The 12,735-nt window shown below is 29.6% G+C and overlaps 1 pseudogene; it reads right to left on the bottom strand.

Moving 5' to 3' along the window:
• Positions 1–490: 490 nt before the first annotated feature.
• Positions 491–3,357, bottom strand: LOC110645855 (uncharacterized; annotated as a pseudogene).
• Between the last annotated feature and the right edge of the window lie 9,378 nt (positions 3,358–12,735).

Genomic DNA, 12,735 nt, shown 5'->3' with positions numbered 1-12,735 from the left:
ACAAAGACGACAGTGAGGTGTGTTAATCCTGAAAATTTTGCTTTATTTTTATGCCCCTTAGAAAGGAAAAGTATTTATAAAACATTTAGAAACACATTTAAAAATTTGATTAGATGTAAGTAAATTAAAAAAGTATAACTTTTCGGAAGCAGTTCTTTCTATTTTCTTTTATAAAAAAAAAAAAAAATTATCTGAAAGGGACGTAATAAATTACATTTACTCAGTCTAGTGCAATATAATTTATCAACCTATCTTTTAATTTGTTTCACTTTAAATTTTATTATGAATGGATGTTATTATTTATTACAACTTATAAATAAATTTACTTTCTGGTAAATAATTATTTGTAATTAAGAACATCTCTATTAATTTTATCCATATTTTTCTTATTTTTTTACTAATTCTACTGGGTAGAAACCATAGATCAGTGTATTTTAATACTGAATTTCTTATACACAGAATTGGCAAACACAGGGTATGGAAGCCGATATATCTAAATCTTAATGTGCAAGTGTAGAGACTTTTGAATTAGAATGCAAATAATAAAAATTACATTAGAATGTGGCATTACAATAAGATTATAGACTGGGCCAAATATTGAAACATAAATTATAGATCAGAGAAACCATTAGTGATTGCTCCTAACTCTGTTCACCTTCAGCTTCAGTTTTCAAGTTCTCGATTACGTTTGCCACAGCGCAACAAAGTTTGCCTTCTGAAGCTAGAGAACCAACCAAACGCTCTATTGATTTCAGCTCTTCATAAAATTCTGGATGCAACACTAGGGAAGAGAAGTTTTCATCCAGCACCAACCCAAGACATTTAACAATATCTTCAAGTTTAGGAACCCAATCACTTCAAGCCCAGCGCAGATGAAGCCTTAGGACATGGACCTGCTTGAGGAAACATTTCATATTTCTTTAACCATTTCCCCAGATACCTAATTAAGTTCATCGTTTCTTTACCATTCAATCTACCTATTGAAGATGATAATATAACTTCATCAACATTTGATGATGACAGCAAATAATGCAAACAAAGCTCAGATGTTGAAAAACCATCATGGGCAAGCATAAGCAAAATTGAAGCCTCCTTGGCTATGCGTGATTTCTCGTCTGAGAGTTTCTTGTCTTTCACCTTCTCAATACCTAATGATGCCTCGCTCTCCCATTCCTTCCTGACATTCACCAAACTACTATAGGCATCTTTTGATGGACACACAAAATATTTCAAAATGCAAAGCAACTTGTCAATCCAAGATCTGGAGCATGTTTAATACTCAAAGCAAGCAAATCAGACCTCTTTTTAACCACAAGACTTGTTATCAAATTGGAATAACATGAATGATCAACAATGCCTTTTACAATCGAAGTCTCTACCAAATACCAAATCTCCAACCTAACACATGCTTCCAAAACCAAAACCTGCCACTTCTCGACCCATCAAAAAGCCCATCTTTTCAATCAATACCTGAGTATAGCCATTATCTGATGAATCAACCGCAACTGAAATCCCAAAATTCTCCCCAATTTTCTCAAGAAACATATTCAAAATTTCAAGAAATTCATCTTTATTGAAATTATTAGTGTCCTTGAGCTTTCTTTTCAGCTTAGTATAGAATTTCTTGCCTGATTCAATGAGATGAACATCAGTTTGTGAGAGTTGCCACCCGGTAACAGAATTAGCAAGCGATGCAGGATGGGTAGATCCAAGCTGTAGCTTCAAATTGAGAAAAATATCATCTGCGTTTAAAATTATCGGGTATTCGGACTGAGATGCAACTTGTTCAGAGTTGACTGAAGCATTTGTGATCACCTCAAGCAAAGAAACGGCAAATTGTAGAGTGTGCAAAGTAAATCTGTGGATAGATCATCAATGCACAAGCCAAGTAAGTGGGTTGTTCGAATAACAAAATAACTTAACAACACAAATCATAAAATTGATAAAATTGGATTCATCTTTTATTGATTGCCCAAGAAGATGATAAAACAGAGAACTTCGAAAAGGTAAAGGGTAATGCTGGATTGAAAAATCAATTAAATAACGAGAGCAACATATTTAAGCAAACCTGAACTGTAAAGCAGCGCCTAATGAGATGAGGGAAGAGAAGCCAAGGTTGAGTTGAAGCTGAAGCTGCAATTTTTGTGGGCAGGCTAAGGGTTTAAGGCTTAAGGGGTTTGGCTACCGGGTCAGTTTTGTTCCTTTTGCAATAAATAACGGACGCAGGATTTGAGGCCATTTTGGGCCTTCTACTTAGATGGGCCTAATATAATGGGCTTTTTCTTTTATTTTAATAAAATCCATCAAATTTAATTAATTTAATGAAGTTTTCTATTAAATATACAAAACACCCATATTTAAGTTATATTTATTTTTTATATATATAAAGTCAAAAATTTAAATACATTGAGCATGGCAAAATTTATGACAATTTTTTTGTTCTCTTTATATCTAGAAAATTTAAATGTTATACGAGTTTAAGTTATTATTTTATTTGAATTATATAAAAATAATTAAGGGAAGATAAAATTTTTATAGAAATAAAATAAATTTTAATTTCAAATTAAGAATTATAATAGAATTTTTTTTTTATGTTTTCATACAGATAGAATTATTTTTAGAATAGAATTATTTTATTTTTTATATTTTCATACAGATAGAATTATTTTTAGAATAGAATTTATCATAGGATTGCAATTTTAATTTATATTATTGAGTTGTATATTTCAATTTCAATCACAATTTATAAAATTGCAATATTTTCAATATCATATAATTAATTTAAAAATTACCATTAACTGAATTTGCACATTCCTATACCCTTCAATTGATTCCTTCCATGAACAGAATTAAAATTTTGCCATTGTGCTATTAAATAAAAAGTTGAGGTAAAGAAGAGGCCTTGAATCTTGATAGCCCAACAGTGTCGAGCTTATGTAGGGTTGCCTCTGTTTTTTTTCATTTTTGCTGTTCTCTGAGAGCACATTGTTTCAGTTCATTTATGCATTAATCAAGGATCATAACACATTAGCCTTCTTAATTGAGTGGCTTGCAAAAGAAAATCTGGTCAATAACACAGTTTTTCTCGTTAGCTTAAGCCTAGTAGCAGGATGAATGATTCAATGCTACATTTTCTTTTTTCAAAACTTTCTCAACTGTCGCAAAGTGGGGAGCCCTGTGCACTGAGGGCAATCTTTATACGTAGCTTTGCAGATGCAAGCATAGACTTCTCATGTTGATGGTAGAATTTCGCAATCCTTTGGCAGGGGACCAATATCATTATTATTTCTCTAGGGCAAAACTACAGTAGTTTTATTGCTTCTGGTATTTCAATCCCTGCACCTCTTGGGTCTCCATAGCACTTAAATTCACCAATTTCAGAACTTGTTTGGTTGGGTGTAAGTGAGTTAAGAAACTTCAAATCCTCAATATTAAATCCTCAATAAGTGTAAACAAATTTATTTATTTAGTTAGGAGTAAGTGTACACTTTCTGAAAATAAAAAGACCATTTTTTTCTCTATTTCACAAGAAGTAAGTTACTTACCCTCGTAGTAATTTACTTCTTAGAAAGTGGTTCATTTTAACAAAACAAGGCCAGTAATTCCCTAAAATTTTCGTCATTGACATTTCATCGTTAACAAGCAAGTGGAGAATATAAAGAATTACTTTCAAATGTTGTGGTTTTTAGAACTTGTAAATAAATGGGAGTTTTTTAGAAAATTAGAGATTTTATAATAAAAAGATTGATGTGAAATGAGTTTAATATCCTATATTATTTTAATATATTTCTTTCTTATATTTTATCTATATCAATGCCACTTAGACATGTAGCACGCTCTTATTATGAGATATTTTCAAACAAAAGAAAAAAATAAGATTGTCTTAATTTCACTTTAATTAATGATAAAAAAAAAAATCACTTCTAGTATCCCACATTAATATTTTTAGTGGCATTAAGATATTTGCCATTATAATGCAAACGGCATATTACCATATAAACTAAAGCATCACCAAAAAAAAAAAAAAAAAAATATATATATATATATATATATATATATATCTTAAACTGTAAATAACAAAAGCACAAAATTACATAATATTTTTTTTATATCTTCCCTTTAACTGAATAAATGCTTTAAATCATATCAAATATTTAGAATAATTATTCGTAATTAATCATATTGACTGGGATTTTGTAGCTATTAATTGATCCTCCTACAACAAGATAAACGATGCAATTTTGTAAAGGAAAAATAAGGCCTACCATTTGGGAATAATTTTTTTAAGTAAATGATTTGATATGAAAACATTGACTTAGTAGTTAAAATATATTAGAAGTCCAACTTTTACATATTTGAAAGTAAACAAGCTTGACGATTGGGAGGCTGCATTTATTCTTTTATTGACTTTATATGTCTGTTTAGTAATGAGATTGAAAAATTGAAATTATTTTTAAAAAAAATACCATTTTAAGTACGATTAAAAAAAATTTATATAAAAATCTAAAAATAATTTATATATCCTTTTTATTATCAAATCCACACAAGGCCTGTAGATTCTCCATTCAACAAAAGTAGAAAACCAATTATAATAAATCAAAATTCTTACCTTTTTCTAAAATAGCATTATAATTTGATGTTGGTTTAACTTGATCTTCACATACAGGCTAGTCTGCCAAGTAATACTGCAAATTGTTACTAGAAAACTAACCCAACTCTAGTTGATAAACTACAGCATATTGTTACTAGAAAACTAACCCAACCCTAGTGTATGCTACCGCACAACCACAAGTATCACGAGTTATTCAGGAGGAAGAAAATTGAAGAGGAGCATATGAAAATCTGGAGGAAAAGTTCCTGCAAGGCCTGCAATTCAATCGATGCATGAATTAGCTTCACGGAAGATGTAGACAATGGAAACTTCTCAATCTTGGCCGAAGAGACTTCTGATTGCCATTATATGAATAACTTTAATAGAGTTGCGTCAGAATTTCCTAATACAATAGATTTTTTTTGCCTAAATCGGATTTATAAGAAGTCAAGATATAGTATATCTGGTGGATCCACCTATTAAATAAGTAAATCTTACTACATATTTATATTTTAAATTTATGATAGATTCGATTTAAGTAAGAATTTCCTACGTATAACTATTAAATTACCAAAAATTTTAGAAAAAATAAAAATATTAGAGTTTGAACTCAAGATTTCATATTTTTAAACTTAATCCAATACATTATAAGTCAAATACTCAAGTTAAAATATTAATTTAATTATTTTTTTTTCCTTTATTTCACATTATTTTCTAAATATAATCCATAAAATAGCTATAACAGCTTTTTTTCAAGGGAGCTAGCTAGTAGTAATTAATTTTTAACAAAGTGGGAGTCCAAATCTTAAGTTGTATTTAACGTTGTTATTATTTGAGCTTTAATTTATTAAATATTTTTTAAATTAATTAATATATTTTAATCCTAATAATTTTAAATGAATAAATAATTATTTGAAATTTTTTATTAATATTTTTTAAATAGTTTTAATTTTAATGCCAAAAAAACTCATGTTTAATAGATCATAATACGATGTAATTAAATTTTTTTTATTAATTTTCAATAAAAATTTTAAAAGATAATTACATTTAATTACGCTGTGTTAAATATAGCCTAAGATTAATTGGTCAAAAGCTGAATCCGAGGCATTGACCTAGTTCAATTAAAAAAAGTCACACGCAAATGATACAAGCAAAAGTGTTAAGGAGGTGAGGATTTTTAAAATCTGATAATTAATTAATTCCTCCGTAATCCAATTAACTGGGCCTCTTCTAAAAAACATACTAGGGCTGCTATGCTTTTGATTAATTGTTTCTTAACCTAACCTTTAAAAAAGAGTTCTATTAGATCATCATATATAAAATACTTAAAATTCAATAATAAACTGAGCAATTTGTTATAATATCTGCTAACTTAGAATAAGATATATAGTATCATATATAAACTATTACAAGTAAATAGAATTAATGAAGTGCATATAAAGCATTGACCTAGTGCATATAATTAAGGCACATTGCATATGTCATGTTTAAAATTTTTTTATATATGTCATCAGAAGCCAATTAATAAAAGGTCAAATTGGAGTTTTTTTTTTAAATAAAATTAATAATTTAATTTTAATCAAGAATCAGAAGCCATAATTTAATTTCAGTTAGCTACTTAAGTTGAAACACCCAACTGCTGATCAAATAAATACATAAATTGAAAAGATTTATTTTTTTTTTGTAGATTAAAAATTTGGGAACAGGTGATGGTGAGAAGATGATGTTGTGAATTCATCAAGTGGCTCCCCCTCTTGGAATTTGACAAAATGGTTGAAACTTGAAAGCTCTCTCTCCAAGTGGTACAATCAATTTGCAGTACTTAACAAGTATTATCAATATAGAAAACCCTATGCCTTGACTTTTTCTCCACATTTCCTTTTCTTCTCTTTGTTTTTTCTCTCTTTAAAAATACAGAAATGGATATGGATGCTGATAATTTGTAATGCAGATTATCATGATCCAAAAAATTGAAAAGGTGAAGGTGAAGCACCCGGTGCATTTGCCTTGCCAAAAGCATAGGAGATGTGCTTGCTTCCCCATCTAAATATTCATTCTTAATTTTTCCTTTTAACTTAATTAAAATATGATTATGTAGGCTTCTATCAATTTGCCTGGCTTTAATCCCACCATTATTTTGAAATAGAAAAAATATTATTTAGACAAATTCAAAATATAAATATATGAGATCTATATATTACATAGTGAAATTTGATTATATATTTTTTTTCTTGAGTTTATAATCAATTAGGTTAATGAGAGAAAAATCCTTGAAATGGTGGACATATATAAAAGGAAAGCGAAGGGAGACTAATTCATTGCCTTTGCTTGTACATCTAAAGCTTTATCTTATTTTCAATTCCCATAAATAAAAGTCAAGTTCCAATTGGTGCTGAGATGTTTGCCTCTTTTTATATATATAATATATATATATTTTGAAGAAGGGTGTGTGAATTTCAATTATTATTATTTTATTTAATTCTACCTTAGCAAAATTTCTTGGTTCAAAACAAAAATAAGCATAATCAAACAGAATTGAATTGCATTTCTAACTAACTGATTTTTTTTTATATTTTAAAATATTAATTAAATTAAATCAAAATTTAATAAACGATGAATTAAAATATTTAATTCTATTAAGTTGAGACTTTAAATTTTACTAATCTTCCCTCTTAACGAGTAATCTATAAATTTCATTTTAATCCCTCAAAGAGATTGGTGATATGTATAGTCCTGGGTTAGGAGCCTTCCCTTACCTAAACTTTTATCAAAAAAAATATTTTGATTCTATTATTTAATTTCATCAAATTAACTAATAAAATACAATTTATATATTATTTGTTATTAATTTATTAATTATCAAAAAAAATAACAATATAATTAAAAATTATTAATAAAATTATAAATAATGCATATTAATAAAATTATAATTATTTAAATATTCCAATTACTGTTTAAATTAGAACTTGAAAAATGATTTTTCTTGATATCATTATCAATTATTTTAGTTATTAAATACTTTGTTTTTTATTAAAAAAAAAACTTTGTTTTCGGTCATATACTTAAGATTCAAGTCATTTTTTTTTTAAAGACGAAATTCACTTGTTATAAATATGCCATAACATATATAAGATCTAAGAATATATATATATATTTTTTATAACATATATATTTTAGAGGTAGATAGACTATGCAGAGATTATTATGTCTATAGTGCTCATATATAGACGTTTACAGGGTTAGGGAATTGCTTCAGAATTACATTAAAATCAAAACTCATAATATCTCACTAGAGAAATTATATCATAACTGATTATTCCATGTAAATAAGTATATATGGAATAACAAATTAATCATAGAGTAATAATTAAATTGTTTTGAATTTTACTAAATTTAATTTTATTTATGTCTTAAAAAAATAATTTTTTGTTTTTCAAGCTGATCTAGATGGAATTATAATCCATTAAATTTTTGTTAATGAAAAAATTATCCAAATTTAATTTATCATATATTTAAAACATAAATATATGAATCGTCATACATGTTATATTTTAAATACACAATGATGGGTGTGTGTGTTTGTGTGTGTTTGTATATATATATATATATTATTCTTTCTCAAATGGGAAAAAGAATCTGAGGAAGTGGATGAAAACCAATTGTTGGATGTCAACGGCCGGATTTGATCCCAATGTGGACTTCTTCAAGAAGCTCTCGCTGGTTGCCATGAAGTTTCAGAACAAACACGCATTTCAAAATCCAATTAGGATACCAAAGAAGAAGTGTTAAACTGTTTCTGAATTCTGATGATGGCGAATTTTCATCCCTCTTGATCGATGTTGTGGAAATTAATTAAACAAGAATCGACCGAGCAATTTCCATTTTCAGGATTTTCAAAACATCAATATCTCATTAATTACATTTACATAATTAATTAATTAAATACGAAACAACACAATTTAATTTTCAAAACTTGAACATTCGTACAATCTAAGACTATTGGTTTCTAGAAATGTTGTTTACTTGAATAATTTTATCATAAAGATCAGTGTGGATCGACCGCCATTGTCAATATTGTAAATTTAGGAAACTAATATATATGGAATTGGACCTTTATGAAATAATTTCACACGCATTTTGACTACTTCATCCTCACGTCTTGCAATACATTTGAGCAAGAATTCAATTGATATTTTTCAATATGGCAGGAAATGCAAGTTTTAAGATACAAATGCATCTCACATTCTCTAAAAAATCGTTGTCTATATATATTTATATATTTGAAAATAATAAAAAAAATTAGGGGTAGGAGAGGTATCCTCTATCAAGGCCAAAGAAAGGGTACAGACTATTAGAAATTTATAATAAGACTTATGTATCATCACTCATAAGAAACTTTAACAGCAGTTAATAAAATTCAAACTTAAAATTGAGTTCATCAGGAGTTAAGTCTTTAACAGCTCAGATCATCTTCATGGGCATATATAATATTTTCCCAATGCAAACAAAATGCTAGGAATGTTATTGGGAAATTCTCTCAAAGGTCTTTCTTTCCTCTTAGAAATCTTCTCATTCCATCCAAATTAGGAGAAAGAACAATGAAGTTTTGAAAAAGGCCTATTGTCTTGTATAGAAGACCTAATGTAGACAAAATCAATAAGTTTTAATTTATTAATATTAAAGTATCTCCAAAACTATAAAATATTAAATTTAAATCTCAAAATTTACAAAGTTGACACAAAAATTCAAAAGTTAGATATGAATATATAGTTCATACTTTCAAAAAATGGAGCTGAAATTGACATTAACTAAAGTTTTGAAGATTTTGAAGGAAATTGCATTCAAATAAAGAGGCTTGAAGCTCCCACCAAACTATTTCATCAGCATTAATTCGTATAAGAGGTACACTTGGTAGGAAAATCAAGAACCAGAGGGAAGGAATTGAGCGAAAATTTGTCCATCGAGATACTCCACAATATATGACTTTTCGACTGAGAATTACTGAAATCATAGCCAATTAAGATTTTACCTGTTTCTATGATTTTTTTTTAACAAAATTTTACCCACAGGTAAAATCTTAATTAATAGAATAAAACTTGCTTAAACTACCATGACCAAGTAAGTATAATACCATATGAAAACAGCAATCGAAGGTTTATAAGTTTGTTTTCCCGGTCACTCGATCAAATCTCAATGCCACATTTACATTTTTTTTTTCCATTAGACCATGTTTTGAAGGAAAATTTTAGAGATAAATTATGAGTTTTTAAAGTAATAAATTTATTTGGGAGCAAAGTGTTTTTTTCTAAAAAAAAAAAGTAACCTCCAAAATGCTTTACTTTTTCAACTCACCAAATTGATGAGTAAGGAAGATTTTAATACATTACGTTTGTTAGAATACAAAAGTCATATTTGTATTAAGTTGTCATTGACCCAATATTCTGTCATTAACCCAATATTACAGACCTTGATTTAGGCTTTAATCTAAACTTTAATTTTGCTACCGTGATTTAGGCTTTAATCTAGGCTTTATTTTTGCTACCAACCTTCTTTCTTTTCTTAGCTCAATTATACCTATATATATAGAACCCTATAAATCTTGTAATACACAGATTCAGAAATACAAAATTTTTTCTTTTCTCATAATATCAGAGCTGTTTGACTTGATGGATTTTTGTCTTGTTATTCCATCCCTGATTCAATAGTCTTTATTCACATCACTCATTTCACTTTGGCCTTTTCTCATTTTGGCTTCATCTGGTCTATCACAATTTTTGTGTGTAGACAATTTTTTTTTTTATGGAGAAGTTCGATGTATCACAGCCTATTGGCACCATTTTAAATGGATCCAATTATATCCTTTGGTCCCAAGAAATGTCTAGCTTTCTCAAAGGCAGAAAATTATGGCGTAATGTCACTAAACCCACTAAGATCGCAGATGAAGATGAATCCAAATATGCTGAACGTCTTGAGGAATGGGATTGTAAGAATCATCAAATTCTTACTTTGCTACGCAACACCTGTGCTTCATCCATCAAACTCCAATTTGGCCGATTTGATACTGCCAAAGAAGTTTGAGACTTGTTAGTCAAGCGATACTCCACTTCGAATGCTATTCATCGATTTCAAATTTATGGTACTCTCAATCGCACGCATCAAAAACTATATCAGTCCATTAATGATTTTTTGTCTGAAATGACTGCTTTATGGGACCAATTATCATTGTCTTAACCACTCTGGCATGACATTCGTGATGCTGAACTTTTTGCTAAAGAAAGAGATGAATTTCGGGCTTATCAATTTACCTTGGCTTTAAATGATGAATTTGAGTCTGTCAGATCCTCTCTGTTACATAGGGATCCTTTTCCCAAACTTGAGATTGTGGTTACAGAATTATTATCTAAAGAAGCCCGTCTTGCTATCTTGAAATCTCAGCAGTCTATCATCACTACTGACACAGTGTTAGCTACTCTAGCATCTTCTCAATCGCAAAATAAAGTGACTTGCAGGTATTGTCACAAACCAGGACATCACATTTCTAATTGCTTCAGGTTGCAATCCAAGCAGGGAATTGGACGAAATAATCAATCCAAATTTAAGTCTGGTAAGGCTCCTACCCATACTACTGCTGCTGCCACTGAAAGTTGGTCTTCTGGCGACACATCTACCTTAGATGAGCTTCTTAACCAGATAAATATTGAGACTTTAAAACAAGCTCTAGCCCATTCCATCACTGGTGTTTCCACCTCTTCCACATTATCAGTCACCTCAGGTACATATTCTTCTTGGTTCTTTGACTCTGCTTGTTGCAACCATATGACTGCTGACTCACATCTTTTCAAAACCAAAATTTCATATCTCATTCTCCTGTTATTCATACTGCCGATAACTCATGCTTGTCTGTTAGTGATGTTAGAAATATTTCTACATCCTTACCTAATACCTTTCTTATTCCTAAACTTTCACTCAATCTTACTTCTGTTGGACAATTATGTGATCTTGGTCTTGATTTACATTTTGCTCATCATGATTGTTATGTGCAGATCCGCACAGATGCATCCTTGGGACCGTAAATTTGATCGTTTGTTTTAATTGTCATATCTTCACCTTCCTTCACAAACCACATCTATACCTATCTCTTTATCTCAATGTGCTGCCTTCGTGTCTTCTTCTACTTGGCATTCTCGACTTGGGCATATTTCTCCTTCTAGACTAAAATCTTTATGTTCTAGTGGTCTTTTAGGAAATATTAAGTATGAGAATTTTGATTGCTCTTCATGTGAACTTGGTAAGCATCATGCTTTACCCTTTAATAATAGTGATTCTATTTCCTCTTCAATCTTTGATCTTGTGTATACTGATATCTGGGGTCCATCTCCAGTTGCCACCATGGGTGGTGCCACTTACTTTCTGATATTTGTGGATGATTACTCTAGATTTACTTGGATTTACTTTATGAAAAATCGTTCTCAATTGTCTCAAATTTATTCTAATTTTACTGCTCATGTTCAAACTCAATTCTCTTGTACCATTAAAACTCTTCGAACAGATAATGCCATGGAATATAAAGATATTGGCTTTCTCAATCTTCTCTCTCAACATGGCACTATTGTTCATTGATCTTGTCCAGGTACCTCTCAACAAAATGGTCATGCAGAATGAAAACACAGACACATTATTGACACTGTACGTACCCTTTTAATTTCTTCCTCTTGTCCTGAACGGTTTTGGGGAGAAGCTGCTCTTACAGCTGTCTACACCATTAATCGCGTTCCTTCTGTAATAATTGGTAATCAAACACCTTATGAACGTTTGTATGGTATCTCTCCTAATTACAGTCTTCTTCTTATTTTTGGGTGTGCTTCCTTTGTTTTTCTTCAACTACATGAACGTTCAAAATAAGAACCTCGTGCACGGTTATGTTATTTTTTGGGTTATGGCATTGAGCATAAAGGTTATTGATGTTGGGATCCTATTTCTAAACGTCTTCATATCTCTTATCATGTTACCTTTTGGGAACATAAAATGTTTTCCACATTGTCTGAGTATCAGTGTTCAGACAATAGTTCCCCTTTCTTCACTAATTTGTCTATGGAGTTATTTCCTGATACATCTTCTCCTCTTAATGACAATGCAACTCCTTC

This window comes from Hevea brasiliensis, chromosome 13, assembly GCF_030052815.1.
Source record: "Hevea brasiliensis isolate MT/VB/25A 57/8 chromosome 13, ASM3005281v1, whole genome shotgun sequence".
Taxonomy (NCBI): Eukaryota; Viridiplantae; Streptophyta; class Magnoliopsida; order Malpighiales; family Euphorbiaceae; genus Hevea; species Hevea brasiliensis.
Note: the sequence above shows the minus strand (reverse complement) of the source record. Positions and strands in the feature narration are given on the sequence as shown.